Source organism: Manduca sexta, chromosome 13, assembly GCF_014839805.1.
Source record: "Manduca sexta isolate Smith_Timp_Sample1 chromosome 13, JHU_Msex_v1.0, whole genome shotgun sequence".
In the NCBI taxonomy this organism is placed as follows: Eukaryota; Metazoa; Arthropoda; class Insecta; order Lepidoptera; family Sphingidae; genus Manduca; species Manduca sexta.
The window spans coordinates 1,490,003-1,495,275 of record NC_051127.1 but is presented as its reverse complement, the minus strand read 5'-3'; the positions used below and the strand labels follow the sequence as shown (position 1 = coordinate 1,495,275).

Below are 5,273 nucleotides of genomic sequence, written 5' to 3'. Positions count from 1 at the left end.
AAGGCGAGCGCGTGAGAAGCGCGCCATCGTCGTGGGAACTCTACACAGGTGCTCTATTGTACTCACTACTTACCGGGGGTGTACGTAGTCTATTATCGAACCGCAATGAAGTTCGATGTAAAGACCTTAAGCTCCTCTTTTAAGGTGTATTTTTCTTTACATACGTAATCTTACAATATCCTTTGGATAGGCGTAAAAAGAACTTAGAATCAATTAATAAATCCAAATATAGTGTCGCGTATACCGCGTTACAACTAACTTCTCATTATGCATAAGTAGAGACCCGAAATTGTGAAAGATGCTACATTGACGATATGTTTTGCCTAAAATATCTTCGAGTATTAAATAATATTAGATTCTTTAGATTCTTACAGGCTGTTTAGTTACTTTACAGTTGTCGTAATTTGGCTAACTTCAAGTCAAAAGATACAATAGTTGTTCGAATATGAATGTAGTTCTATGTGCGAATAGACTCGCCTCTGAATACATGGCGATAAAAATCAGAAGATGGATCAATCAATTCTTTCTACCACATACAAGATACAAACATGACCTTTTATAAACGCTTATTTAAAATAAAAAAACCACCCAAAATTGCCCCAATGCAATAACAAATCCTGAATCACAAACCTCTTCCTTCATAAATAAGTTTCGCACGTTAGCGTGGCCTTAATAAAGAGGTCGCCACGTCGGCTCCCCAAAGACAATCTCGTTTACAAGTGATACATCGCTATGAGTCACCAAGCCATTGACATCACGGACTACAAAAAAAAGATCCCGCCAATCGTTCCATGCTGAAGATCAGGGAGCGTCGACCTGGTGTTGTGCCGTAAACTACAGCATCAAGCGGGCGGAGTAAGGTGACAATGTTAGTATATCGTCAGATATATCAAAGGAAGAGCCGCGAGTAATTTTCTCAATTATTTAATTATCATTCTATATACAACAATAAAAAGGATGTTATAGTATTTTTAATATAAACTAAACTGTTTAATAACTACTTTGTTATTTCATACAAGCTTTTAGAGTACATTAATAAGCTTAAATATAATCGAACAACAAAAACTATCACATTCTCTATTGCAATATCACCAATAAATGTATTAAAAAAAGAAAAGGAATACATACCACTCATGCCGCTCGACTCCCGTTACTTACGTGGTGCGCGACCATCGGGATCCACCGGAAGGAATCAGGGGCCGGGGGCCACAATCTCGACATCCGGCCGGCGCGGCTTCCGGGCAAGGCGTGACGCTCCGCGACCTGCGCACGCGACGCCATTGTTGGCAATTAGCCGTGATTGGCTTTGTTATGGTAATCGTTACGCTTGTTGGAGACAAAATGGCGGGTTTCGCTAGTTTTAAAGTAGGTATTGTGCGTTGATTGGTTAAAAGAAAAATATACAAGATTGACAAAAAAAAAATGTTAGTCAAAAAAATACTTAAAAAGGTGTTTACTATGTACATGTATCAGTAATTAAAAATAACTATTATTATATAACGCGCAAATATGTAAACTAAATTGTTGATATCGAATATACAGGCTTTGATATTCGATCGGAAATCTTCCCAAACAGCTATTCTTTATTTGCAGATTATTTACGAACGTTAAGAAAAATAATAAATCTTTCAACCTGTGTAATAAACGGGTAGATATACAATTAATACTTAGTGACAACAAAAGGATAAGCAGATCACGCATCTTTATGTTCAGAGTAAATTGGTATTGCCCACTACGAGAAACAGAATGTACGAGCATAGTTCCAAATTAGTACAGAGGATCGCCACCGCCACAAACAGAAAGTATAACTCCAAATTTTTCAAAAAATCTTACTTACTGAAAGTCCATGACGTCACAATACTAGTGAAAGAAGATCACAGTTATACAAATGAAGGGCGAATCGCAGCGGCGCCTTTTATAAGCATCGCTCGAAGGTATTTTTGCGTCTCCACGCTCGCATCAACTCCCGCCACGTTCTTATTCCGTAGGCCGCGGGGGTTTGTTTTAAATAGACGGTAAACAAAAGCGGCCAGGTGTAAATATAAATAGTGAATGCTTCAATAAATTAAAAATAAATGGGTTTCTTTGTTCCATCTCTCTGGTGCATAGACAAGGAATAAATTAGTACTCCACCTAAAGATTCCAAGTTTAAAAATTCAACAAAATTGTCTATTCGAACCATTGTTTCGAAACTAAGGTTTGAATTTAGAATGTTACAGTTTGCCAGCATTATATACAGGCCTTAATCGCCTCAGGTGCATTTTTATTACACCTAGATAAATTGTTTTTTTCTTTTAAACAATAAAACCTATAATTGACAGATTCATCTCGTTACAAAGTGCTCCAGAAGAACAATATAATTTTTTCACAGCCACGCAAAACGCACCCCTAACGACATTCCTTACGTGTTTATAATTGGCGGTAGTAGCGCACATTAATTATTCATTAACCCCCATCATTTGCGACGACTTGAGAAACGCTAGTTAACCGCCGGAGTGCGCCACTGGGACGCCGGCTTATTTTTTAATTGCTTTCTAATTTTTTTCCATCGATAATGTTTGCTTGTGTTTTTTTAATTAGATGTTGTTTTTAATTTAATAAAACCTTTTTTTTACTTTGTTTATGTAATTATGTTACATTATTATTAGTATAAGATGATGCAGTCACGAGTATCTTTCCTCTATATCCGTAATTTCCTTTCCTAGGCGTTGTAGTCATGGTAGAGAGGTTATTCCAATACTACTAAGGTCTATTATGGCTTTATGAGAATACTATCAAGAATAGTTTATATGTACCATCATACGCACAATTACCTACTTACCACTTCTTATAGCTGTTTTGGATAGTTACATACGATGGATATATTATTTTAATGAATATGAACATACAAATTACCCTATCGATGATTACAGAACGACTGCAGTGTTGAGGTTTCGGGTTCGAACCCCGGATAGGGCACGGCGCTATTGGGTTTTTATAATCAGCCTAGAGTCTATATCTAACCTATGGTATCATGGGACGGAATATACACGTAAAACGGAATACACCGAAAATCGGTGCGCCAATTGCGCCTCTGTCTACCAAAATACATCAAAGGAATATTTAAAACATATCAAAATCTCTGTCAAATTAATAATTTGTAAAACAATTTTATATTACGATAATGCAAAGACTATAAAGTAACCTAATGAGCCAATTTAATCAGGAATAAAACAACAATTAAAAACTAACGTTTCGCAACTAATCACAAAAGAGTTGCAACAGTTGCACAATTCTGTTCGCTCGAGACCGAATTAAAATAGCAATGTTGTTCTTGAGGAAGGGAGGTCAAGCCCCCACCGCCCTGTGCGTAAGGGTTGTCACTAATCACCAAATTGTTTTATTCTCGTGCACACTGTGATCTTAATTAAACGCAATTTCATAAATGACAACCATGAATTTATTTTAACATTTACGTAGAGCTACTTATTTCATTAATATTGACAACCACGAATTTATTTTACATTTACGTAGAGCTAATTTATCGATTTTTTTATAGAGATATTAAAAATACTTCGTTGACAACCCTATACGTAGCCGAGATGCCAGTGTTAAATTATGAGGAAAATTTACTTGAACTGTAACACAGCGCGGCACAGTGCAACACTGTGTCAGTTTTCTTCTCTCGCCTTTAAGGAGTTATCTTGTAGTTGGAATTAAATGGGCAGACGACACTGAGACGTCTCTAATTACGTCATCTAAAGAAAAGGTTCATTTGTTTAAACTGTACTCGGGTATTATTCAATAATTCTATAGAGTTTCATTTGTAAATACGGAGTTATGTTTTAATTAATGAAGATAGAACTTTAAGAAGTGTTCTTGGGGTATAAAATGCGGTTTGAATATTCACGATTCAGTCTTATAGAAAGAGATGGGATGAAAGACTGAAGACATTATGAAAGCTTAAAGTTTGACAAATTTGTTGGTGGTAGGATATATTTTCTATCTGACCGGATAGCGTACACAAGGTGCTAAAACTCACCATAATGGCCCACGTAAGTGTCACTTTCCGGGATCAGCCTATGTATATCCGGTTCTAACAGGCCGACATAATTGTGTCGACTGTCGAAGGGTAATCATCTCTCGTTAGTGGACATTCTATTCCACTCCACTTACTACCAGGTATAGTTGGATCACTTTGACGTACACTAATAAATAAAAATTAAATCTTAATATCATAATATATTCAAACAACAATTATATTATTTAATCAAAACAAAATAAGGTTTAATTCACATAATTTCTCTACAAATGTACAGTGAGCAACAAAAACATCTATCGTAACAAATCAATGCAGAGTTAATTAACCTCAACACAAACTAAGCGTAGCAAAGCATCTCTTACAGAAAAGGAAACGCAAGAAATGTCGAACGGATAGACAAAAGAACGGCAGCTACGTGCGTGAAAACAGCGCACAATGTCATGTATCAAGTTCACAGCGGGGTTAACCAACCGTCCTGCGGTACACTCAGACCCTATTTCCTAGAATATTATATTTAATATTATAGTTTTGAATTTATTAACCGTCCTGCGGTACACTCAGACCCTATTTACCACGATATAATTTTGAATTTCACAGTAAACAGCCTTTTTGTACAAAACATGCCGCATTCCATTTTTGAAAAAAAACCGTTTATTATTCTGTTATTTCATTAACCGTTGAAAAATTTACATTTGTAATTTTATTAGAGACTTACATATTTAAGGTAAGTTCTGCTTCTTTATTTGACTTATTTTACTCTTTTTTTTTATTGCTTTAAATGACAAGACGAGCTTGCCGCTCGCCTGATGGTAAGCGATACGACCGCCCATAAACTGTAGAAACACCATTCAACATCTATTATCATAATTAATTATATTCGTTACTGAGTGTACCTGAAAGCGACTCCTTACTTGGAGGTAAGATTTAGAAAGGAGACAATGGCGCACACACAATGCGAGTGTAACTCGATCCGCTCCTAGTGTGGGAATAATTAGAGCATTCACACCAGTACGACTGTTTGAGACGGTCAAGTACCTGCTTTCCTATTTTAGGATTCTTTTGTATGAAGAATTGCTGTTGTATGAAATATAAATGTTATTTTTCGACTTATTACTTAAGCATTATGTTTTTTATTCTTAATTCTTTCTTCACATAATGCCGAACAAATACAAAAGTCACTCTAATATATGCTACCTAATAGATGATAAATGAGTAAAATTTCTATCTGTATATAATTATTAATATGATAATT

At 35.7% G+C, this 5,273-nt stretch overlaps 1 long non-coding RNA gene across 1 annotated transcript; it reads right to left on the bottom strand.

Annotated features, from left to right (window-relative positions):
• Positions 1-1,140: 1,140 nt before the first annotated feature.
• Positions 1,141-1,889, bottom strand: LOC115449920. The gene is made up of 2 exons (XR_003939226.1): positions 1,838-1,889; positions 1,141-1,263 (listed from the first exon to the last, which is right to left on the bottom strand). It is a non-coding gene; the product is annotated as an uncharacterized LOC115449920 (long non-coding RNA).
• Between the last annotated feature and the right edge of the window lie 3,384 nt (positions 1,890-5,273).